We start from the raw sequence: 27,673 nt of genomic DNA, 5'->3' as shown, positions 1-27,673 counted from the left end.
CTGCTGGTTTTCTATTCTCCTAGTTTATGTTTACCACTCTCAGTGATCCTTAACCTTTGTCATTTTTGTTTTTCCTTTACAGTAACTGGAGATTGTTTTGCCCTCTGTATAATGTACACATACAAAGACCATTCCAAATATAGGTTTTATATTTAAATTATTACATGAACCATGCAGAAAAATATATTACTAATGATCTTTAAAGACTGAAATTCAAATGATCAGATTCCACATGCAGCATTATGAGCGTTAATAAAGGCAAGGAATACTGAACTTGGTAAGTTTTTGGGGCGGATGGTATGATGAGGTTGCCTACAATGGCATATGGCCCATCTGCAACTGCTGTGAGTAAATGTCTCCAGCTGCTGGACATGGGACAGTAGATGGGGAGGGCTCTGAGTTACTACAGAGAATTCTTTCCTAGGTGTGTGTCTGGTGGTTCTTGACCACATGCTCAGGATCTAATTGATCACCATATGTGGGGTCAGGAAGAATTTTCCCTTAGGTCACATTGAAAGAGACCCCGGTGTTTTGTTTGGTTTGGTTTTTTTTTTGCCATCCTCTGCAGAGATCACTTGCTGGTTTGAACTAGGTAGTAAATAGTGGATTCTCTGGAACTCAAAGTCTTTAAATCAAGATGTGAGAACTTCAGTTACTCAGCCAGAGGTTATGGGACAATCACAGAAGTAGATGGCTGAGGTTCTGTGGCCTGCACTATGCAGGTCAGACTAGATCATGATGGTCCCATCTGGCCTTAAAGTCTATGAATAAGACTCTTATGGACCAACTTCTAGTTGGAACAAATGGGATTGTTACTTTGGGTCATGCATCTCTCATGTCTGGAAAGCAATTTTCTGGAGTACTTATATGTGGTATCAAGTCTAAGCAGTAAAGGTACTTTCCATAATTAAACTATAACAATTTATAATTACCTCAATACAAGTTCTAATTAGTTTTTTAATGGTTATTGTTTTCACAATGCAATTTAAAGTATCAGTAAATGAATACATCAAGAGAAATTCTTGCTCTACTTTTGGCAAATCTGCATTTTGCTAGCTACCCCAGTGTTACATATGTAATGTATAAATTTAAACCAGCTTCACTTTTTTATTTGTGAACTAAACGTTATCACCTTCTGCAGGATAATGTTAATTAAGGTCTGCATTCTAATTTTTGTATATCCACTTGTGTCTTGCAGATTGCCCTTCCCAGCTCAATGGTGCATATTCCACAAGGAATTCTGTTCTACAGATTTTGAAAATACATGGCCATGTTCTGGAGAGATTTGGGTATTTGTGCAAAAGGACTGGAATACCAAATCATGTGGTATGTACTCGTAGGAAGTCTCTTTTTTCATGACCTTACAAGGCCTGCAGCCTTTATGCGATACCTTATTGTGCAATACAGGGAAAAATACATCAGAAACAAAAAATGTCTTCTGCTCCACTCCTCATGTGATGCTTTCTTCCCTCACACACTTTTAGTTTGCCAAAGGGTCATTTAACCATTGTTTGGCAATTTCCAAAGGGGGAAAAATGCTGGGTTACATCCAAAGGAAGGGAGGAGCTTTTTAAAGTTTTGTATTTAATCTGATTATAAATACACAACTTCACCCTTTTAACATTAGTCATGTCTGTGCTAGAAGGGAGAGTACAAAAGTGCCTGACTAAAGAGTGCAAAATTTTCCATAGTTTGGAACTGTAGACAGGCAATTCAAACTAACATTTCAAATATATCATACTCAGCATCAGAAAGCGCAGCAAATCAGAAGCAAGCCTAAAAATAAACAACTTCTCCTAGGATCTAACACATTTCCTTATATCTCACTGGCTACTTTTCAGAAGGAGTATTAGACAAAAATAATACAAGTGGGAAATAAAGAGAATGACCTACTTTACAAAAAAGAGCTCTCTGTAAAGGTTTTGCTCTAATTGACGGTGTGGAGTTGCATAACCAAATAAGGAGTTACTGTTTATGCCTGTAGTAGCTGAGAACCTTGCTTTAGGTAATGGAGTTCTATGGCCTGATATGGTTCCCACTGAAATCTATAGCAAAGCCCCCATTAACTTAAATGGGGGCAGGGCCCATAGTCCTCATTATGGACCCAGTCCTGTTATCCTCCTGTCATGGGACAATCAATTAATCTCATGTACTGGGAGATAGCCATCAAGATATAGACAGGGAGGAGGCAAGGATACAATGTTTTATGTTGCTATGCCTTTCCATGGCATCAGAATATTTCTTCTAGTTGTGGATCAGTGGTTTGTGATGTTACTCTTCAGTTTCAGAATTGTACCTTAGAAGACGGGGCTGTTAGTGAAAATATGGTATTTAACACTTATGCCATAAGTAGCTTGTTGGGTTATAGTTGGCTAAACCTGAGGATTCTCACTTCCTATAAGGGGTGAGAAGGATGGTCTTGTAGTTGAGTCATGGGTATAAGAGCTTGTGAGGGAGGGGTTCTGTGGCTCTACAACAGACACCCACTGTCATCACCTAACCCAGTGGTTCTCAAACTTTTGTACTGGTGACCCCTTTCACATAGCAAGCCTCTGAGTGCGACCCCCCCTTATAAATTAAAAACATGTTTTATATATTTAACACCATTATAAATGCTGGTGGCAAAGCAGGGTTTGGGGTGGAGGTTGACAGCTCGCAACCCGCCCCCCCATGTAATAACCTTCAGACCCCCAGTTTGAGAACCACTGACCTAACCTCTTTGTGCTTCAGTTTCCTCAATTATAAAAAGGGGGGAGTGATATTTACATCTCTCCTTGGTGTTATGAGGCTTAAATCATTAATATTTATAAAGGGGATCATCAGATGAAAGGCTCAGAGTATTATTGTTTTTAAAGTGTGCATATAGCAGAGGGTTGTAGGGTACAGCGATCCTACCCTCTCTAACCTGGTCACTATAGCAGGAGAGCGGCGTAGCTAAAGAGTTTTAAACCCACACTCTGCATTTTCTGGCCAGCTTAAACTGCGATCGTTCCTTAGGATCTGGAACACCGCAGAATTAGCAAAGATCAACTGCCGCTTTATGCTCTGTCGTTCACTGTGCATATGTATAAATATAGCTAAGTTGATATTTGCTCTCGGCATTGTGTAGAAACCCTCCCTGTTTTCTTCTTCTTCTGTGCTTTCTCTAGCCCCAGCGTCTCCTTTTCTTGGATCCTCGCCTGTCTCCTCCCACAGAAAGAGGGGGGGGGGGGGGAGAAAAAAGGTCACGTATGTTTGGAAAAATATGTAGGTCAGTGGAACATTTCCTGCACTTGTGCAAAGGGAGGCAGGGGAGGGAGCGCTCCTCTCCTTCTCTCTGCAGCTTTTTCTTCCCCACCCTTTTCCTCCCAAAAGCAAAACCACCCGCTCTTCAAAAGGGGGGAGACGGGAAGCGATCACCGGGTCCCTTTTCAGCCCTGACCAATTTTGCAGCCCAGCTACATTTTCCTTGCAAGAGAGTCCGATTATAGCAAAGCAGCCCCTGCCTGCCCCCTCCAGCTAATTCGGCAACCACGCACTAGCACTCCCGCAGGAGCTGCACCCCGATGATCGCCGGGCGCAGGCCGGGCTGCGCCCTAAAAGCTCTGCTGAGCGGGGGTGGGGGACGATGCAGGATTTGCTGGGAGGATGCTCCCTCCTCGCCCCCGGGGCACCAACTTTAAGGAGAAGTCCCGGGATTGCAGCCTCCCTGCCTCGCCCCTCAGTGCATTTAACTTAATGCACCAGGACGGACCCCAGCCAGCAGCCCCTCTGCCCCCCTACTTCCTTCTCCTCGCCCCGCAGCAGCCCGGGGTGCCGGCTGGTTGGCGGTCCCGGTGGAGCCCGCGCTGCCGCGTGTCTCTGTGCGGTGCGGCGGGGAAGCGGGAGCCCGGCATGCGGCGTCCCCTTGCACCATGAGATACAGCGGGGGCAGCAGCAGCAGCAGCCCCAGCAGGAAGGCGGCGGCCAGACCCCCGGGCTTGTCGTGTGCGAGGACGAGTTTGCCGGCTCCCGAGCCTGGCCTCTTGCGCGAGTGGAGCAGCCGCCGCCGCAGCGGCACCGGGAGGCACCAGAAAAGCGGCGGCATCAAGCCCAGCAGCAGCCGGTGTCAGAGCGGCCGCGGCTCCCGCGCTCAGGTCGCCACAGCGGATAGCAGCAGCAGCTGGGCGAAGCCGGCCCGCCTCCCCCAGCACCCCAGGTAAGGCGCAGCCCGCCGCTGTCTGGGGGGGGGGGGGGACAGACAGCGAGCCAGGGGACTGGCTTCAGTGTGTGTGTGTGTATGTGTGTGTGCGCGCACTGACACACACGTCGCTGGGTCAGCCCCCTCACACTCTTCGCATTTTCCGCGCCCTCAAGGACAGGGAGACGCGTGTGGACACACGCACAGCTCCACTCTGTCTGGGCGTGATAGGCTACCCCCGCCTGAGTCTAACCAGAAGGGAACGGAGACTGAGCCCTCAGGGCTCTGCCCCAAGCCGCCACCATCCGCCCAAGCCTGGGTTTCATACTGTGGGCGGGGTTTGGTCCCCTGTGGCCCTGTGGCAGAGGCACATGTACAGAGCCTCACACACGAGCTTCCCTTCCTGGCTAGCAGGATGGAGGTTGTGTATTCTGGGTTACTCACTCATGTCAGGACGCTGTATAGCAAATGGTTTGCATTTTAATGGACATCACCTCTGACAGTAGGAGGTGTCAGCAAGAACTTGGGTTGTCAGCTACTGTCCATTCAGAAAACACACACGTGTTCGTTTTAATTTTTGAGTATTTGGCTTGAACATGGAAAGTGAGTTGGGAAAGCACTAATGGTCCCATCGCCTCAAAAATTATCATGTGGCTGTATTCATACAGAGTTGAAGAGTGATCTGGGGATCTGGGCATTGATGCTGCAGTCCTTATTCAAGCAAAGTTCCCATTAAGGTCAGTGAGAGTTTTGCCTGAGGACTGGGCCACAAGGTTGTCATTTGCCAAGAGCTTCTTGTAATTTAAACGGTTTGTCAGTTTTCTTCTAGTTTTCTTTTCGTTTGCAGACCAGAAAAAAGTTGCTAAATAGACTTCTAACAACATGGACCTTGTTTCTTAAAGAGTTGTGTAGTGTTCTTTTCCTGTCAGGGCACTGGAGTGATTTAGCAATTAGTGAGGATGCTAATCCAAAAACTTTACTTGATATTCCTTAACTGCTTACAGGATGATATCTTACTTTCACTCCAGTGATTTAGAAATAATTAGCTGTTATAAATATTATAGCCAGCAGAGGAACTTTAATCTTTTTATGGTACTAAATCTCCAGAAAGGCTATAAAACCCCTTAGTGTGGGCATGCATAAAATGAGCTTTAAGTGTACAAATTCAACAAGTGTCTACTGTGGCTGTACCTTGAAGTGGAAAATTGTCTCCTTCACTCATGTATGAAATGCTAATTTGTATCCCATAGTGATGTTTGTTTAGTTAGATTAAATAATTAGTGATTGCAGCTTCATGATGTAATCAGCTCATCCATTGATCTGTGTCTGTTTCTGAAACCTATTGGCTGGCTAACGAAAGGCCCAAACAACCAGACTGCATTTAGGAGTAATATTATTCATGTGAGTACCCATGAGTAACCTGCATGTGTGAGGGTTTGGGGCCAATAATATATGTCATGAGCTTAACACTAACACTGTTTGTCTGTTCTTGTATTTTAAGATACAGAGCTATGATTTCATCATCTTTTCAGTAAAATTTTCAACAAGTTTTTCTGTAACTTAATTATAAGCAGTGCAAGTAGTGACCTCTATAGTTAAGGTTGCCCAACACTTCCCATTATAAACCTCTGTTTTCAACTGCTTAACTTTGTGAAAAGTAAATGTTTGGGGCTGAAATTTTCCATGTTGGTGTCTGCCTAGGGCTGATTTTTTTTTTTTTTTATTTTGAGCTAAAATAGTCCAGTCACTTCTGAGAATGATAGTAGGGAAAAATATTGTTTTGTCCATGTTAAAAAAAAAATCTTAACCATTTCTTTGGGAAGCTCTAATGCCTCCATGATTTTGAGCAGGGAATTAAAATTTGGCAGGGATGTCACCCCAGTGGCAGGGATGTACCTTTTGTTGCTTCTCTGAAAATGTATGCAAATTTGGCCAAGTTATAAGCTTTTAAAAAACCTCAGTTTGCACATGCTCAGTGGAGACTTGTTAGAGTTCAGCTGCTAAATTTTCTGAAGACTCTGCGCTGAGCATGCTCCATCTCCTCACAGCTCCACTCTGTGCATGTGCCATCTCCACAGAGTGACTGAGCATCCTCCAACCTAAGGCTGTAGGGGCTGAGCAGGCAGCTTCCCTGTGGTTGCTCCTCCCCATTTCCAGAGGCTGAAGTGGTGCTGAGCACCAGAACTGAGAGGAGGCACTGTGGAAGAGTTGGAGGAAACAGCTATGCTCAAATGAAGAGGAGTGATAAGTAGTGGGGAGAGGGGAAAGAGATGCAGGGAGGGAGGATTTGGGCATGCAGGGGATAGGAGCAGAAGTGTGGGATAGGGCAAGAGCTGAGGGGGTCAGAAGATGGGGGGGATGGGAACAAGAGGTGGAGAAGGGCAAGAACTGGGAACGGGGAAAGACAGGAATGAAAATGGGTTGGGAGTTGCAGAACAGGGGCAAGGCTGGGAGCTGGGGGAGGGGAAGGAATCCAAGTGGATAGCAGCAGGCAAAGAGACAGGGGCAGAAGCTGGGGAGGACAGGTACAGAAGGATCTGTAATGACTAGAGCACATTCCCCTCCAGAATCTGGAATTGAACCTATTATTCTGGTGTCGGAACATTCCTTTGATAGCAATTTGTTGTGAAAGCTACTGGCAAAGTGTGTGTCTCCATCCTCTTCTACTAGCAGGTCCATATAGAAGATAACCTTCTACTGCTACCAGTTACTCTGTTAACTCAAGTGATAGAGGACTTTGCTGTGGATCTAAAGATCCCAACCCTGCTGATGACCCATGTGGAGCTCAATATGCTTCATGATGGAATTTTTGTTTTTTCAATTTTAAAGTTTTTAAAAATCTTTGGAAATTGCATAAAAGTACATTAAAAAAATATTAAACTTGCAAAATTCTATGGAAAAATTGTATATGGTGATGTAATTAAAGGCTATATCACAAGGGGGCCAAATTAAGATTACATGGGCAGCCTTAATTGTGGTATTTCCTAACTTTTGAGCACTTGACTTGGCAACCTTAATATTCTTTTCATGTAGGGTTTTTATATAATGAGCGTAAAGATTTGAAGAGCTACTGTCAGTTAAATACATATTTGTTTAAACATATAATTTTCAACCTACATACCAATTACCCGTATTATTACTATAATTATTAAAAGTGAAATAATTTTTAAAATCCAATATATTTGTCACTATGTATTTTCTATGTTTACTTCCTGTATTTCTCTCATCTCATCCTGGACAATATAGAATTTTAATGAATTTGGCTTTATTTTTGTTTATAGTTAGTTTCACTTTCAGGTTCCTAGTGCTGCAGTGTTTGAGTTTCAGATTCTGCAGAGGAATATTTATTTGTGTAAACATAGCAGTTTCTGTTGGTTTGATTTTGTTTTGCTGTTGGCCTTAGGTTTTATAAAAAATTGTTTATTATAAAATTAGGGTTAGATCCTTCAAATACTTATTTTTGTGAATAAGTTCTCTCACACAAGTAGTTCTGTGGAAGTCAATTCAAGCTGACAGTACCCTTTTAACAGATTTGTTATGAGACTTCTTAATTACGTTTTAAAAAATAAATGGTTTATTGTCTGACTTAAACAAAATACAGAGGTATTAGTCTTGCTGATATTATGTTATTATCTCGTATGTCACAATATTTATTCATAGTATAAGGCTCTGGTCCTGCTCTGTGATTCACTGTGGACTGCTGGGCCTGCATGGAGCCCAGTTGACTTCATTGGGGGAAAGGAAAAGAAGGAAGGGGGCAGGATGGGAACAGAGAGTGACAGCTTCGTTTCTATCCACTAGGAATTAATCAAAGATTTCTAAAATGTCATACCAAATCTTTTCAAATTTGTATGAGGTCCCTCTTTGAAATGTTACCTGCTTTTTAGATGCCAGGTCAGCCAAGTTGCTGTGCCAAGCGTCTATCCCTGGCAGCAGTCTGCTCTTCCATCTAAGCAATATGAGTCATTGGGCTACAAGCTCTGTTCTAGAGAACCAAGCTTTCCTTGAATTGGAGAGTTTCTGAGATGAAGGGATATATGCCAAATGTAGTTCTGGGAAATAATTTTTAAGTTGTCTTGTTATTATATAAGTCCCAAAACATGTGAGCAAGTGTGGCTCCAGGTGATGCACATTTTCAGCAGCAATCTGTTTAGGCAAGGCCCATGCACTGTAGCCTATGCAGGGACCAAGTATATTTTTTAATGCTAGACTATTTTTATCATAATGAACAAAATTTACCTTTTTTATCTAAAGACTTTATATTGTTGCCAGCTTCTGGATGACGAAATAGTAATTTTTTTAAATTAAAAGTCATTCTGATAATATTTGCTAGCTTTTGGATGAATTCATCCTGATTGTTTAAATAAACAATCTCTCACTATTTTTAATCAGTTGCTAACACTACTCTGTTATCTGGTACAGACACCAAAGTTGGCAGTTTTTTCAAACTAGCAAATACACACACACGACTATACTATACTGGGTGGATTGATTTAAATCAAAAATATATAAATCACCAATTTTAATCATGATTTAAATCAACAAGCAGGAAACCTTGATTTAAGTGATCAATTTTAATCATGTGTTGTATTTATGCTTTTTATTTTCCTAAAGAGAGGTTGATTCTCACTGGTTAATTAAAACATGTTGCATTGTAACTAACTATATTCTGTATTCTAAATTTGGTGCATTTTTTTTGCTAACCAGGAGGATATCTACATCTATAAACATTTAATGAAGCAATTATATAGCTTAACTAACATTTATTCAGATTCTTAACTTTTAGATTTTTTTTAGTACGTTAGAAAATACTGAAATATGCATTTCTTATTTACCAGAATATGACTAATCTTTTACTTGTGATTTGTGTCAAGCTCTATGTGAATGGAAATTCAAATTCAATCAAAAATGCACAAAAACACAATTTTAATTTTTTAAAATCAAACTTAAATGTGCTAGATATTTAAGAAAAAACGTTTATCAAAACATATTTTACATTCAAAACTGATTTATTACACAAAGGAAATATCTGTAGTTAATGAATTGCCCTGATTGCTTCTGGTCACCATGTCCTTTAAGATTTTAGAACCAGTAGATCTCATCCTATCACATCTAGTTTTTCTTCATAGACTGGAAGAGGAAAACAAGCTTTCCTGCTTTTTTCAACTCCTACATGGTTTCTTAACTTTAAATGAACTAGTCATTAAACTGAACTAGCTGAATAAACTGAAATGAAAAAAATATTCTCTCTATTTCTGCAGAAAAGGCTACCACTGTCAAAAGCTAGTTTAGAACGTCAACCAGATCGGTGGTTTGATTCTATTTTAAAATTGGCAGAGGTACTGCTCAATATTTGTTGTATTTAATTTACATTATTTTAATAGTTTAGACCTTAACATAAATTGTCAATTTCAAATTTAATTTTAAATAGGTTTATTTAAAAAAAAATCTATTTAATTTAAATAAAAATATCTGATGGAAAAAAGCCAATATTTTAAAATAATTGATTTTTATGCATCCTGATATTATAAAATAAAACAGCAGACTCTCGTACTTTTTCATGTTAGAGTGTTGTTGTATAGGCAGTTGGGGAAAAACAAAATACAGTCCACCCTCGCTATAACAAACCTGTCAGGATCCAGGCCTTTTGTTTGTTATAACCAGGGGTTCATTATAGCAAAAGGACAATCAGAACGAATCATAAACTGCTGGAGTAAGTTAATGAAGTCACGTTGGATAGAGGCGTTAGCTTAATTAATTAATTAATTAATTCTACAAGTTGGTCAGGGAGGGAGATTTTTGGTGACCTCTGCGACTTCAGCCCCTAGTGGAGGAGCTCCTGGCTGTCAGCCCCCCCACAGAAGCGGGACTCTGGGCTCCCAGCTGTCAGCCCCAGGTGGTGGGAGGCAGAGTGGGAGCCCACTCCTTAGTTTCTGCCCTTGGGCTCAACCCTGGATAAAAATTGTCCATGAATGTGCAACATCCCGCCCCCCCCTTTTTTTTTAACAGTACGGTAATGAAGGGCATTATACCAAGGGTGTACTGTATCTAAAAGCACTCCTGAGTTTTGTATTTCTTGTTCAAGCTGTTTTGTGTTATTTAATAAGCAATATTAACCACACTTCCCAATGGTGACAGCGAAACAGTGTATTGGACACTGATTCTATTGAACAAATAGACATCTCTTTTTCAGAGAGCTGTCAGATTGTTCTGTCTATTGAGCAGACCAATGGTACAGGTTCTTGGGTGCTTTGTAATCAACATTCAATCAAGTTAAAAATAAAATATACAAAATAAAGCCTGAAGATAGAAAATACATTTTTAACAAATTTAGGTTCTAATTTGGCAGTCACTTTTACAGGTCTGTCACTATGATTTATTCTGTTTTAAGAAAGCATGTACTTCATTATTCAAACTTCATATTTTTATGTTCCTTCCTTTAAAAAAACTGGACCTCACTGGATAAGTGGAATCACTGGGAAGAAAATTGAAATTTACACATCACACCAAAATAATTTTTTGCATAAAAAGTTTTTGACACAATCATATTGGGTTTGATTTAATTTTGATATTTTGCAGTTGATGAACTGTCCACTATATTTTCTCTTAATTCACACTTTGAGACTCCAAGCAACTTTTTACATTGAGGGCTTCTTTTCAGAATGAAGCTCTCACTTTGGCTGTCTGAATCAACAAGTGCTGTGGAGCCTCTGAATCAAACTCTATGAAACTTAACATTGCTGGGTTATCTGACTTCAGTCAATGGATCTACTGTGCAAGCAAGCCTTGAATGCTCAATCCACTTGTTGTATTTGACTGAAGTGGGAATATTCTCACTGATATGTGATATTGAACATTATCTCTTGTATTGTACAGAAGAATTGGAATTAATTTTCCAGTTGCAGGAGTTGATGGATATTGCATCTCATTATTCATAATCTTTGTTTTTGCGAAGTTATCAGTTTGGGGGCAGGATATTTTTTTTTGTTCTAACTAGATGTATCTTCTTCACTGGGCCTTATGGAATAAGTCTGCAGATTCTACTTGTGGCATTTTGTCTATTTCTGGTTTTCTCATCCAAAACAGAAAAAGGTTTTATATTAGAGGCTTTACATTAGACAAATCCATATGGCATTTATACTTCTAGTGAAAGTTTCTTTAATTTATGGTAACAGAAAAAGTTGTTTTATTATTTCTGTATGGCCCATTCTTTACCTTTTCAGTAACTCCATCCTGTTCATCAGACCAACATCTATATTGCTTCATCTTCAGTTACAAAGATAAATTTTTTTTCTATTCCTCATATTTTAGTGATCTTGTGCTACATTTGCAGGTACACTAATAAGCCTTTTTAAAAATAGAGAAAAAAAGCCATTTTCTTATTTACATATGGTATTTTCTCAGTGTTTCTGCAATGTACAGTAGTATGTCCAACTAGATATCCCGATCAAACAATAGTTCTTTTATAATTGAAACATGCTGGTGTATTTCTAACAATTTCAGGAAGAGTAATGCAGAGTACAAAGTTTAGTCATACAAGTTATTGTTTTAACAATTGTGGTGTTTTTACGATAAAGACTAGAAAGTCTCCATTACACTGTATATTGCTACTGAATTCTTTTGATTTCCATTGAAGTCAGAGGAAATTTTACCTGAATAAGATCCATAATACTCAGCCCTCAATCTGATTGGTCTCCGAGTGATAATAATCAGTTTAATCTTACCTGTTTCTCTCAAGCACAAGGGCCAGGTTCTCAGCTGCTGTAAATTGGCATATCTTAGTTGATTTTAACAACTACAATTATTGAAATGAAAAAAAAAAACCTGCTGAGAATGAGGCCCCTAATATCCACATTTTCCTTAAAAATATATAGTGCAACCTTTTCAACAACCAAGTACCTTGCAGGTATTCAAACTTGCCAGTATTCAACCCTGAGGAAGCAGAATTTCATTTGGGGCCTGATCCTGCAGTCCTTATTAAGGCAAAGCTTCCACTGAGGTCAAAGGGAGTTCTGTGTGACAAAGGGCTACAGGTTTGGGCTTTTGAACATTTCTGTCCCCAGCTTCTTAGGTAGGTGTTACCTGAGTTAAAAGCAATGAACAACAATATGGAGTGCTTACTATATATAGCGATTTTCATCTGAAGACCTCAGAGCAAAGTAAGAATTCAACCTGTTCGTTGAATCTGCCAAAGCAAGATTATACAGGTTTTCTTTTGAATTTTTGAAAATTATTCAGATAATATCCACACCCATACTAACAGCTGCATTTCTTTATTCAGTGGAATAGCACAAAAGATAAATTTGACTGAAAGACTGATTCACTAATGCTATACCCCAACGTTGCTGTAGTTTGTGTATTTGCAAAAATCAGTTAACAGTGTACAACATTTTTTCTTCACCCGATTAATCCCAGCTAAAATGGCATCATCTCACAAAGGCAATGGTGAGGGGCCTATCCAACAAAAGTATCCGTGGCTTCTTGAGTCACAGAGGCTGTAGATGATTTTACCTGGCTCCTCGATGACCAATGTATGTAGGAGAAAAGATCAGCCTGTTGTGGTGGATCTAAAAACACTCCTGCATGCTGTGGATTTGTGGAACCGCTTGGAGGGAGGACAATCATGTAAATAAACTCCTTCCCTCCTGTATTCTGTTACCTCCTATCTCTCTCAGTCCATGGACTCTCCAAGTAAGCAACAGGGACTGATTCCAGGTGCCCTACAGGTTGTCTTAAAGGAAAGATGGGAGATGGAGCCTCTCATTTCTCAGTAACTGGATTACAAGGTCTGCCTCCTCTGTTTTTCAGTTCTCTCCCACCTTTGTCTATTTTTTTTTTCTATTTTTTGTAAAAAAAAAAAAAAAAAAACTGGCATGGGGAAGATAGGAATCATCTCTGATTCAATGGATCTTTTTTTTTTCTACCTTCCAGGCTGACCAATTCAAAGCTGTTATCCTGGGAGAAATCTTTGTCTTTGGGGTACGTACTTCCTTAGCTTAGTCCCCCTAGATGAGAACATTGTGGAATGTCCTGAGCAGGCTCTGTGCATGCCCAACATCATGACCCTAATTCAGGAATGTAACCCTATTCAGGACAAAACTTAAGTATATGCTTAAAGTTAAGTACATGTGCTTGAGGTTGATCAAGTGCTCTCCTGAACAGGGATGGGCTAAAGTACATGGTTATGTGCTATCCTGAATCAAGGCCAGGAAGTATATTTCAGTGAGGATGGGTGGATGGGAAGGGAGCGGTCCTAAGCAGCGAAGTTAAGCACTACATGGCTGCTAATAAGTGGGAAGTACCCTCTGAAAGTCAGTATAGTATAGAGGAGCCCAAGTGCTTTTCTGAGCCAGCAAATTGGAAGTTACCCTTCATCTGGATATGGCCCTGAGGATATTAGCTGCCCTGAACTTTTGGCTATCCATTTGCTTTGTTATGTGCCTTCTCCTTTAATTTCTCCATATATAACAAGGATGGCATGAGCAGATTTATAATTAGAAGTCATTTATTTTGTTTCTTCAGCTTTATAACTTTTTAATATTTTCTCTTCCGCAAGCTCTAAAAGAAGATTTTGTTCCCAATTCCTCATACATTATATCTGATGTGATTTGTGTGTTAATTTATCAATTTGTTGTTAAACAGCCTGATAAATGTTGATTCTGTTTGCTAAGTCTTTGGAGAATTACCTTGTATTACATTTGTTGTGGAGGATTTTTGTAAAATATATAAACTATTTTGTCAATATGCAGTGTTGTAGCTGTATTGTTCCCAGGATATTAGAGAGACAAGGTGGGTGAGGTAATATCTTTTATTGGGCAAACTTCTGTTGGTGAGAGAGAGGAAGGGAGATTGAGACTGGGAGTCGTTGGGATGGGAAGTGTGGGCAGGGGAAAAAATAGTATGTGATCATGTAATTAAAGACTGTATCATAATATGTATGCACAAGGGGGCTGAATTAAGGGTCTGGCATTTCCTAATTTTTGAGTACTTGACTTTACAACTTTAATGTTCTTTTAATGTAGTTTTTTGTGGGTAATTTCCTAGGTTTTTAAGAAAGTAAACTGAAGTCAGAAATTCTGTCATGTGGCATCATATTGACACCCACATGGTTCATTAGCATCACAGATCCCCACTCCTCAAGGCTCCTTGTCCCAGTCACTCCCAGTTCCCCCATTCCCAGATCCTCATCTGATCTCTCTCACTCCCCCACAGCCTCCAGTCATCCTCCTGCTCACATTTCCCATCCCCACTGGCTCCTCGTCCCAATCTCCCTCCCCAGGCTCCTTTTTCAATGTCAATGCCCCCCCTCCCCTGCCACCAGCTCCTTGTCTTAGTCTCTTTGTCCAATCATAGTTCTCCCGACACACCCCAGCTCCTTGTCAGATCAGTCTTCTCTCATCTCCTTCCCCTCGCCCCCCTGGTTCTCAGTCTCAGTTTCCTTGTTCAGCCAAAGCCAACCCCTCCAAGTCCCAATCTTTCCTCCACCCCAACTCCCAGTCCCAGTTTCTCTCATCTCCCCCTACAAGTCTCCAGTCCCAGTTTTTGTCACTCCCAACTTCCCCTCCAAGTTTCTTGTCCCAGTTTACTTCTCCTGCCCTCCCTGCAGGTCCAGCTCTTGTCTATTTGAATCATGAAGCTTCATCCTCCATTCTGACTGGGCCCAGCAGGGAGATCATAAGAGCACAGACGAGACAGTCTCCCCGTTCTCAGTTCATGTGCTTGGACCCGGCATGGCCTGCATCAGCCCAGAGTTGCAATTGCAGGGGAAGTCCTGCTGAGCCCTGGAATAGAGCATGCTCAGTGCAAAAGGAATCTTCAAGGATGATAGCTGCTAAAATCTAAGAAGTCTCTACAGAGCATTTCAAAGGCTGAATTTAGGCATATTTTCACACGGACAGCAAAAGGCACATTCCTGAGACAAAAGTCACCCCTCTACCAAATTTCAAATCCCTGCTCCAAAGCATGAGGGCCCAACAGCTTTTTTTTTTTTTAATGGATAATGTATTCTGCCCTAGCTACATTTTCAGAAATGTCTGAACCATTTTCACTAGAATTAAAGAACAAAAATCAGCCTGAATAACACATCTGGCATGTAAAATTTAAGCCCAAATGGTTAAAAATTGGTAAAGTTATAAGCAACTGAAAACAGGGGCTTATAATGGGGAATGTTGGCACCCTTAATAATAGGCAGCGCTACTAGTCCTGACCATAATTACTCTAGAACAATCCACAGTTCCCTAGTTATTGTTTGGTTTTGAGGTCTCTAAGACAACTGTGACACTGTCATCCAAGAAATGCCAGATCAAAGAGCAAAAGATTGACAGAATAAGAGATTTTGTCATCAATGAGTAAACCTGCAGAATGGCTGGGCAAAGAGACAGGGGAAAAACCTCCAGAATGGTTACTAACTGGATAAAAGTACAGAAAAAATGTATGGCTTAAAGTAAGCTCTCCTCTATAAGGTGTACAATATAAACTTTGGAGGAACATGTTGTTTTCTGTAAACCCTACTGCTGATCTAAGAATGAAACCAACAATTAAGACTATTCAACATACCAAGCATTGGAACTCGCTTACTTATTTTCTACTTATTCGGTCAAAAACTGACCATCTCGCAGAACTATTTTTTAAGCTAGCTCCTCAGAGGCCTTACAGTACCTCTCTCTCTCTCTCTCTCTCTCTCTCTCTCTCTCTGGCTGCATGATGTAAAACATTCATCTTTATTCACTAGAGGCAAACACATTTCAGGTCCAAGGAAGAGGTGAAAAGATCATTTTGGTACCTAAATCAATTTAAGTTTTGCAGACTAAACTGTGAAGGCTGCCTTTTTTCCTCTGAATAAAAGGACTACAGAAGCAGTCAAAAGAGGCAGCAATTTTTGATTTTTTTTTCTGCTGTTGATAAAATAGAGAGACAAGATGGGTGAGGTAATATCTTTTATTAGACCAATTTCTAATCTCAGTGCCATCCTGTCCCACCCATGTCCTTGTCCCAGTGTCTTTGTCCAGCCAGTCCTAGTTCTCCCTGTGTACTTTGGCTCCTCATCAGATTTATCTCCGACCCTCCTCAGCTCCTTTCATCTACTCCACTGGTTCTCAGTCCCAGCCTTTCCTATCTCCTCATCCAATTTCAGTCTCTACTGAGCACTGGTGAACTATAATTTTTTTCCAAACTTGGATGTGGATGGATTTTTACAGGAACAACAAGGACATATCTCTGACATAAAGTAGGGTTACCATATTTCAGCAAGCAAAAAAGAGGACGGGAGGAGCCCCGCCCTAGCCCCGCCCCTGCCCCTCCCACCCCCTTCAGGACCCCCAACCCTCCCGCTGTTCCTTGTCCCCTGACTGCCCCCTCCTGGGACCCCTGCCCCTAACTGCCCCCCAGGACTCCACCCCCTACTTAAGCCTCCCTGCCTCTTGTCCCCTGACTGCCCCCTCCTGAGACCCTCCCCCCATCCTAACTGGCCCCCTAGGACCCTACCCCCTACCTGTACCCTGATTGCCCCAACCCTTATCCACACCCCCACCCCCAGACAGACCCCTGGGCCTCCCACGCCCCGTCCAACCACTCCCCACCCCCTGACAGGCCCCCCAGAACTCCCGACCCATCTAAACCCCTTTGCTCCCTGTCCCCTGACTGCTCTGATCCCTCTCCCCACTCCTGCCCCCTGACAGCCCCCCCCCAGAACTCCCAACACCCCCCCCCCGCTCCTTGTCCCCTGACTACCCCTTCTGGGACCCCTGCTCCTAACTGCCCTCCAGAACCCCACCCCCTACCTAAGCCTCCCTGTTCCTTGTCCCCTAACTGCCCCCTCCTAAGACCCCCCACCCTAACTGCCCCCCAGGACCCTACCCCCTACCTGTACCCTGACTGCCCAAAACCGCATTCATTTTGGTATAGGAGTAAAATCAGATTTGTCAAGATTTTTTCTTAGCGATAGCTGAAGTCATATGTTACTGATGATCATAAATAATACACTGTTTTCTTTTTAAAGCCATGCATATTGTATCTGATTGAATATTAGTTCATATTTCAAGTTATTTAAAATGGCTATACATATATATTTAATATGAGTGATTTCAAATATCATCCATCTGTAACAAAACTTAAGACTGAACAGGGTTTCTAATTAGTTTCTGATCTTCTAATTCCATCTCTTTCAAACAGATCAGCAGACATGAAAGAAACTTTTTATGTACACATTTATAAATTATACACTGACAAAATCTAGTGCAGAAGACATTTTATTCTTATGAATTTGTTCTTTGTCACAGGCAAAAACAAACTTTAGGAATCTTGCTATTACAAAATGTTGTCTCTCCTCTTGCATGTGCTGTCTGGCAGTATGTCTCTGAGTCAGCAAATTCAAGCTTACCTTTGAACTCACGCTCATGGCCCTTTTGCTGAAGAAGAAGGGACTTAAATATATGCTTAAAATTAAGCACATTCTTAATTACTCTGCTGGACTGGAGACTATGTCTTATAATAATCTAACGGTGCTATATTTCTTGTTACTAATGTATATTTTCCCCCTCCCATCCAGTATGCCTACAAAATATAACCCTTTATGCCCCTTTAACCATATTTTTGAGGAAATTATTTTTTTAGCTGCAGAGACATAATTTATGGATCAGACTTTATAGTATACTGCTAGCAATCAGATATAATAAACAGAAAATCAGTATGTAAACTATGTTGTGCTTTAAAGCTTGAAGGACAGAGTCATAAGTGTCAACTACAGTGAGTTTGCAGATATTTGCATATGCAAGGGTCAGATAATGTAACTATTCCTGAATAATAAACCTGTCCTTTTTTCTAACTAAAGAGCATAAAAACCTTTCAGGAGATAGTAGTGATTGACCAATGTTATAGGTGATGCATATAAGCTAAAATCAGTTGCAATTAGTCAGACACTGTGATGAGAGTTGTGTATGAACAGAGCCCTACATCTTTCTTTGTCACTATGCAAGGCTCCCAAGCTCTAAAAAAGAATAATGATGTAAACAAGAAGAGTAAAAACCTTCATTGTGTACATACTTCAAATCCTGCCAAACTGATGCATTAACTCCATGGTTTATGGACTTCAGTCAGCAAAAAAGTGAGCAAGCTCATAATTAAAAGTTTGATTTGTTTTTTCATTATTAAAAATATTAAATACATTTAAAACCACTTTAGAAGCATTGGACATTGTTAAAAACATTGTCTAATTTGAAAGTGAATTTAAGTTATCTATCCATACGTTCAGTTAAGAGAAACGTTCTTTCATGTAGAGTGTGGAAACCAAAAGCTCTTCCATAAACTTTCAAGGGACCCAGTTAACATTTTCTGAAGTCCAGCCATTATAGCTACAGTAAATACGCTGTTGTCATGGTAATACACTGATCAAAGTCTGAAGGAAAAAAACTCAGGCGTTGTTATGCTTCATAGTGTGAGATGAAAGGATGGCCTGACTAGAAATAAAATAGAATTGATAAGCATTTAGTTCAAGTTGATTTTCCATCCTTCCAGAAAGGCATATTTAATTTGAATTTTAAATTAAACTATTTCAAAATAACTGTGTGATTTCATATAGTTATTCAAAGTATAGTTAGTACTCAACATTATGCATGTCAACATTATCATGAAAAGGCAACTTTTTGATGCAGATAGTACTGTATAGCTGAAATCCATTTCTCTCCGTTCTTTTGAACAAGATTAATACTTTCCCGTATGCGGCTATACAGAGGAGTAAGGGGCAGTACATCAAAGCACACTATGGAAATTTTAGTGTGTGTAGCAGGGTCCACATGGCCACTTAATGTGTGGCAGGCCAGTGCGCTGTACATTCACACTGTGGTTTTTCACGCACTAAGTCTCTGTCCAGAGAAGCCGTTAGATACCAAGGTGCTAAGGTAATTAAAAATTACCTTACATATATTCCACAGCTTGCTTTTTTCCCCTGAACTACAGTCAGGATGTGGGGGAAAAAAAACTATAAGACAACAAAAGGAAACAAGCAAATTAGAGTATTAAGTGAACCAGGATACCCTACAGATAGACGGTAAGTAGAGTGTAAGGGCAAGGAAGAAGTTTTCATCGGTCCTGAAGCAGCATTTAACTTTGTGGAATATCATGTATCCAAAGGAAAAGGCCAGAACTTCAAAGACAAAGGAGACAGTGTCCCTTCAATACTGCTTGCAGAAACTTAAATTTGTGCCTGGCATGCATGCATTTAAACACAGCCTTTAATTACATTGATTTGGTGCATACTAATTGTCTAATATCATCCAATTTTTTGACAACCTTAGGTATACATAATTTTCTCCTCTATATTACTCTGTGTGTGCCAGGCAAAGAGAGTCAATGAAAGATGTGCATAGAGGACATGATCCACAACCCTTTTAAATCAAGCAAAAAGCTTCTGTTGGCTTCAGAGGGCATGAATGAAACAAGGGCTTCTGTATATTCTAAATTTTCCTTTCAATTTTCTTTGATTGCTATTGGAGGATAGTATTGGCCTAATGCTTTTCTGCCTCATGGGCTCTCTCATATAGAGTAACACAGGGTTCTATTCTGGCACCCCCGCCTGCTCAAGATATATCAGCGGTAACTACGTGAGATGGTTTGGGTTGTCTGCTGTGCCATTACTATTCTGATGATGTTCAGTTTTGCAGTACACATGTTTCACTGAATGCTGAAGTTGCAGTTTTTCTGTTTTCCAAGCCTGTGTTGGAGATCAGGTCTTGGATGAGAGCTTGTGGCCTGAGGATCAGCCTAGACGTGAAGCTGGTTGGGTGACAGAAGGATCTTCAGGATCTTTTGACTGAGGAAGTCTGCTTTTGTCACTGTTGTTTAGAGTCTAGGGTGCTATTGGAAGCTGTCTGCTTTTGGAAATCCAGATGGGGGAGCGGAACAGTAACCAAGAATGCATTTTTCTGTTTAGACTGGCTAGGGGGTTATGACATTTCTTTTCAGAAGAGGATTTAATAGGTGTTTAGGTATCTAAATCATCAGTGAGTTGCCTAAAATAAGTATCCAAATTTGCAATTTCCCCCATGGTATTTTACATACTTGAAATAGAGTATAAATGTGATTTATTGAATCCTTAGTCATGTTACAAGAGTAAGGATGAAATGGACCTGTTTACTGTTACTGTTAGTTTATTACAAACCAGAGCCCTGTTGGTTTCACATGGACAGACCCTTGTGTCTAGGCAGAGCCCTACTGAAGTCAGTTGAAACTACAGTCTTCCATCCACAGTGAGCCCAAGGGCCTGATCCAAAGCCCAGTGAAGTTAATGGAAAGTATCTCACTGATTTCAATGGGCTTTGGATTGAGCCCACAGTAAATAAGATCACCATATTTTTATGTATACAGTTTTAAAAAGAAAAATATCATTAAAACAGCAGCTAAGAAAGAAAACATATATGAACTGTAAGGGGCTGGCTGGTTAGGAGATTAGCAGTGGGTAAGGCTGTATTATTTTCATGGGTCTAAGTGAAAATGTGAAATTGACCATTTTCAGGGAAAAACCAAAATCTCTGCAGAACCCATAATCCGACTTTCTGCTGCTTCATTGCTTATTGTGTTCAAGCACAGAAAAGCCTGAAATGTAGGTGTTATTGAGGGCTAGTCTACACTAGAATCGCTACATTGGCTTTCCCGTCAGCATAATTACTCCACCTCTGCTTTTTCACACTCCTGAGCGATGTAAGTTATATCAGCATAAGTGTTAGTGCAGACCTGCCCTGAGTAACCAGTCTAACTGAGGTAGGGGATAACGTGCAGGAGGCAGGTAGAGATGTGACCTTAGCCTTAGCCAGCTGGCTTATTCTTGGGCTTTCTGAGGCTAATCATGTAGACCAAATGACGGAGGGTAACAAGGGAAAAGGTAAATAACCTTGGAAGGTAAGGAGAAAGAGGATCTTCCCCTCCTGCCTGAAACTTCTACAATACCACTGATAAATAATAATGTTCTTAATTCCACACCCCCCCTCCATTTCTGAATAGTTCATTCCCTCTCCTAGCAGCAGGCTCTGGCTACCCTGATTCCCCTAGATGAATTACTACTGTAGATAAGCCAGACTGACTTTAAACCTTGAGTTACTGTGCATGGAGTGTAAAACATTGAGACAGACAAAAGTATATTCTAAACTAGGAAATATTCCTGCCAAATTTCAGCAGCTGCTATATAGAATCATACCATTTCATGTGTTAGATGATGTGCTATTTTGCACTGTCCATACATTATTCCAGTTGATCCTCAAACAAAAGCTATACTGTACTTGCTACATAGAAGCCTAATCACATAACGCGTAAGAAACATTGATTCTGCTGTAGCTATTCGCTGGGAAAAAAGGTAACTGAGAAAGTGGTGTTTGGCACAAAAACAGTGCAATGAGTAATAAAAAAAGTAGTTCTTTTTTTAAATTGTTGGAAACATTTGCATTTGCTAATATTCCACTCTGTGCTCTGAGTAATACAATTTTGCATTCCTACCTGAAAACAAACCTTAAATCTACGTTCGTAGAGTGGAAGGTCCAGAATACGTATTGTTCAAAAACACAACAAATTTTAATAAAATATGTTGTGCATAAATTACTCTTCGGTTCTTGGACCCAGATTCTTGGCTACTACAGAGGAGCAGACAGCACAGGAACAGGGGGGATGGCCTTTTTACTCTCCCATTCCTGAGCCTGATATATGCCAGGCTAGTCCTGTGAGCTGCCAGTGGCAGCCAATATGACAATCAATATGGCAAATGGGCATCTGCAGGGACATATTGATGCCTGCCCACACTGTCTACACTAGCTGCAGGAGGAAGTGTTTGGAGGTGGGGCAATGTAAGACCCACAATGCTGGCTCTATGCTACTGAAGGATCCCCTGCACTGGGATGGCTCTTCCAATTGCCAATAAAGCCAACTTTAGGGCTATGCTCTGCAGGCAGTGTAGCATCAGGCAGATGCACTGCACTGCAGGATGTGGGCCTGTGACTTTTTCAAAGAAAAGCTCCAACAAATTAAACAGTAAGGGCAGGTTCTGTGATTCTTCCTTCAGGTTTGAACTCTTTGGCTTGTGCTAGACATTAAAATATGTCTTTGTTCAATTTATGGCCAAATCCTTGACTGTAGTCAAACCTCAAAGAGCACAAATAGGAGGGGTGTGTGTGTGTGTGTGTGTGTGTGTGTGTGTGTGTGTGTGACTTAAAGCTCACCTTTGCACTCCCCAGTCTTCCTGCTGTGTATGCTAGTCCACTTTTGCCCTGTTAGAACAGCCTGAGTGATGCTCTAACTTACACCAGGCTACAGTGGCCACGGGGAGCTAAAAACACAGATAAGGACTGGCATAGTGCGGGGGTGACCTGGCCAAGCCCCCTCTCATCTGACCATGCCCTTTTCCCCTTCTATACTGGCAACAAGGAGGGGATGTGGGGTAATAGATTCTACACTGGCACTGCACCCCTGGAGGATCATATGGTTTACTGCCAGAAAATGCCAGTGGCTCAATGCAAAGCATACCTTTGAATCATACCCAAAGTATCTTGCCCTTAAAGTTGTTCTATGATATTTGCTATTTTGCTTCATGAAAAAAATGCAGCCTTAACTGTATGTGTGTAGGTATGTGTTTAAGTATACAAAAAGACTAATAGAGTCTTTCACTTCCATGTCACCAGTTCAAATTAAGCTCAGATTGGTGGTGATCAAAAGACTCCTTCCGATGTGTGTTTGGTGGCTTATATAAACTTATCTGGATCTCAGTACTTCATCCACCAACGGTGGACACATCACAAAAACACTATTCCAATTCACACTACTATTGGTGGTTCTTGCACTGATTTTGAGAACAGTAAAAATGCAGTTTGTTTAATTTAGATCATTAGTACCGTTCCATTAAGATGATGCTCACTTTCCTGAGCAAATAATTACAATGCTATTTACTTCCACACTATGTTTTTACAATAGAGCTGAATCAGTTAATCTGATTCCAGTGGAACTTGATATTATAATTATTTGATGAGCTCTTTAAATTAATTCCATTTAGACATTCAATTTAATGCCGTTTACCCTGATGGAGTTAAATTAGCTATGACTGACTAGCTATGGCGCCAAAAGAGAAAAGAAAAAAAAATTCGGATTAGATACCTGAAATAGGTTTATATATTGATATATAAAAGCTGCACAGTATAGTTGTAAAAAGGGCCATTAGTTATCACCTAAATAGAACCAAACCAGTCCCAAAGTCCCTCTGGCTTTTTTTTGGCATTTGGGGATAAGATCAGGAGCCAGTCCATTTCAACACAACTACTGTCCAGATAGATCAGATGTTATATACTTCATTGCTATGGCTTAGCAGATCTTGAGCCGTCTATGGGAATTCCACTAGGTTTAAAGCAGCCTCACAGCATACCTTCAAAATGATTCTCTCATTGAAATACATAAGACTTAAAGCTCTAGGCACACTTTTACAAAGCACAATTACTACACAGGCTATGCCTCTAGATCTGATGCCAATTCATGAGATGTCAAGTAAAAACAGTGACCCATCTTTAGAGGATCTCTATTGCTTGTTAATCTCCGAAAACTGAAATCTGTATGGACAATTCTCAAAGGAGAAAAGTGATCACTTATTGTAGTCGCTTTGTGCAGGTCAACCCTAGAAGCACTACATCGGCACAGCTGCACCGATGCAACTGCGCCGCTGCAGCGCGTCTGGTGAAGATGCTCTATGCCAACAGGAGAGCGCTCTCCCATTGGCATAATTACTCCACCTCTGCAAGGGGTGGTAACTATGTTGCTGGGAGAGCGTCATAGCGCCAGTGTGGACAACGCTTAGGTCACTGTAACTTCTGTTGCTCAGGGGGGTTTCTTTTTCACACCCCTGAGCAATGCAAGTTAAATTGACTTAAGCGGTAGTGTAGACCTGCCCTGTGTTTCTCCAAGATGATTATATGTATGGACCCTTACTCCTAGCCCACCTTCCCCACTTCCTTGAAGTATCAGGTTAATGATTTCTGAATTAGTGGAAGGAACTAAAGTGTGATTTGGAGCATTTTATACCCTGGGGGACCTGTACTACAGAGAAGAGGCATGCCATCCCGTAGACTCTGCTTGTGAAAAGCTTTTGAGCTTGTGTGCAAGGCGTTCCCTTCTCCTATGAACCTCAGGACCACTGAGATGTCTGACGAGTAGCTATACTTTTACTGTAAAAATCTAAAAGCCTATGTGTTATTTCCATAAAGGAACCATGTGTCCCAGTTTTACAGGTGTCCCAGGGATTTCATTCAGGGCATCTGAAATGTCCCAGTTTTATATTTCATCAACCAAAAGTTTTTGTAACTACAAAATCTTTGTACAAGATGTATTGCTACCCTGGTATCAAATGTTTAGTATGCGCCTCCTTCACTTATGTCACATGCCAGTGTGTGTTTCACATCGACCATTGCTCAGGGTCACGCTTGCGAAATGTGCCAGGCCACAACATTACACTACGAATCTGATGAGTTGATGACCACGTCTAGTCAGTGCAAAGCCTCTGTTCCGGACTTCTGGTAATGAAGGGGGGAGAGGAGAGGGAGGGGATTGGGAAGAGAGGTGGAATATTTGGTGGTGCTTCTCTCCTCTCTTTGGCCTCCCTAGCCAAAGAGAAGAGAGCAGCAAGGGTCAGAGGAGCACAGGAGAAGAGGTGGAACTCAGACTTTCTTTGTTCTTCTCTAATGCCCTGGGGGAGCCTTTCCAACCCAGATGGAGCAGATCAAAGAAAGGAGCCAGAATGAGTATTTTGAAGCCCTAAAAAATGTTGTCACAAAAGTGTCCTCGATCTGTATTTTGAAACTATAGTCCCTTTATAGTGCTATGCCCTCATCCCTCGCCCTCCCCCCCAAAAGGCTGTGATCAGAGTAAAGGTTTGTATGTTTTTATGTGATTTTGAGAAATTGGACATGTGTGTTGCGGGCTTTTGTAAGCTGAATGTGAAAGAGAATTTATTATGGTGGTGAGGTATCTATAAGAGAGTTGGGTATTATGATGTTTGGGTGATAAAATATGTGAATTGTGGTTGTTCTAAATGTTCTTGTAACTGGTAATGTCCTTGATTTTTAGTAATTTTTTGATGGAAAATGTATTTGAGCAAGCTTAGTTCTAATTTAAAGATTTTGTGTGTGTGTGTGTGTGTGTATAGGCGGGGAGAATTTCCCTGTTTCTTTAAAATGATCTGTAAAATGAAGGCTTTCTCACTCAACAGATATGTGTGTACAGTTCTTTGCATTTGCTATTATTTAATTTCATCTTATTGATATCAGACCAATTCTCCAATTCATCAGGGTAATTTTGAATTCTAATCCTGTCCTCCAAAGTGCTTGCAGTCCCTCCCAGCTAGGTGTCATCTGCAAATTTTATATGCATACTGTCCATGCAATTATCCAAATCATTAATGAAAATATTGAATAGTACTGGACCCAGGACAGACCCCTATAGAACCCCACTGATACATCTCCCAGCATGACAGCAAACCATTGATAATTACTCTTTAAGTAGTCTTTCAACCAGTTTTGCACCCATTGTATATAGTAATTTTATCTAGACCACATTTGTGTAGTTTGCTTATGAGACTGTCATGTGGGACTGTATATATCACATCTACAGCTTCTCCCCATCCAGTAGGCCAGTAACCCTATAAAAGAAGGAAATTAGGTTGGTTTGACATGCTTTATTCTTGGCAAATGCTTATAAATAGATTGTTTAATAATTTGCTCCAGTATCTTTCCAGGTATTGAAGTTAAGCTGACTGGGCTATAATTCTCCTGGTCCTCTTTGTTCGCTGTTTTAAAAGACAGATACTATGTGTTCCCTCCCCGAGTTCTCTAGGACTTCACCCATCCTCCATGAGTTCTCAAAGATAATCAATCACTAACAGTTCTGAGGTTGCTTGAGCTAGTTCCTTAAGTGCCCTAGGGTGAATTTCATCCAGCCCTGCTGACTTGAATAGATCTAACTTATGTAAATATTCTTTAACCTATTCTTTCCTATTTTGGCTTGCATTCCTTCCCTGTTGTTGTTAATATTAATTGTATTAAGTATCTTGTTGCATTAACTTTTGCAGTGAAGACTGAAGCAAAATAAGCATCAAACACCTCAGCCTTCTTGATGTCACCTTTATTAGCTCTCCTTCCCCTCTAAGAAAAAGACCTACACTTTCCTTCATCTTTGAGGTGATGGGTCAGTCCCTGGCATAAATTAGAGCAGTCTGGCAGGGGTGCTGGAACAATTTGTATAGTGGGGGTGCTGAGAGCCATTGAACCAAATTGTAAACTGTATATAATGGAAACCACTTCAAGTCAGGGGGTGCTGCTGCACACCCAGCACCCCTACTTCCAGCACCTATGCAGTCTGGAAGTTTTAATTTACACCATTGATCAGCTGGGCATAAAAGAGCCCCTAACATGCTGCCTTTTTCCTTGGCTACATCCCTCCACTGCCCTCAGGAGGCTGACATGGGAGACACTGGGCTTTATGAAATCCAAGGATTTCCCTGCTCAGGGGGATCAATCTGCTTTGGGACATTTGTGTGCCAGCCGGGTGTTCCCTTCCAAAACTACCCCGGAGTATGGGAGAAATTGGCTTTTGATGTTCCACTCCCCATTTCTGTACCTCAAAGCTTCTTGAAAAGCTAATTGTCTTTTGTTTTGTTTTGTTTTTTATAAATCTGTAATGTCTTATTTAACATTTTAGCTTCCTTCTTATTCAGCACAAGACTCCTTGCAAGCTCCACTCCGCTGAGATTTTGTGTTTAGATTATCACATTTTCCATCCATTTGGTAGGGAGGTACATAAGGTTGGGTTTAGCAGTGCTTAGATTAGCTGTTGCATAGAGTGGAGTGTTAATGTTGCTTGTGTATATTAAAGTAATGACAATGCTGAGGATAGGGGGAAAGAATCCTACAGGAACAGAACATGAACATTAATTATAGGGAAAAAATATATTATTAACATCAGACCTCACGCTACAGGAGGTCCCAGTGTGACTATTATGGGAACTTAATTACTACCTTCCTTTACCTTTTCAAGTCAACTCTTCCTCATAATGAGAATAATTTCACCATTGATATCACCAGTGTAGTCAGACATTACAGAAAAATTATCTTTCCTGGTATTCCAGGCAGAGAGAGAGAGAGCATGTGTGTGTAAGTGCAATAGGTGCACCTGGTCCCCTTTGCGGTCCCTTGTGTCTTACTTCATTGTTTACAAAACACTGTGATATCCTCGGATAGAAGTTGCTCTGCGATAGTAAATGTGAAGTATTGTTAAGGCCACACAATGTGGCAGTGCCAGGAATATAGTCCAAGAGTTCCTGGCTGCCAGCCCTCAGCCTAGTCACTGAGCCCCTCATAGTCAGTCCACTGCTTACATTATCTGTATTGGCCCATATGCAGTGATATTAGATTTACACATTCCAAACTAAATAACTCTAAAAATAGCGAATCAGCCTTTCCAAAAATAATTAAAGGCACCAGTCCTCTTTGAGGCCAAGTAAAT

Source organism: Terrapene carolina, unplaced genomic scaffold (assembly GCF_002925995.2).
Source record: "Terrapene carolina triunguis isolate 2854851 unplaced genomic scaffold, T_m_triunguis-2.0 Scaffold21, whole genome shotgun sequence".
In the NCBI taxonomy this organism is placed as follows: Eukaryota; Metazoa; Chordata; order Testudines; family Emydidae; genus Terrapene; species Terrapene triunguis.
Note: the sequence above shows the minus strand (reverse complement) of the source record.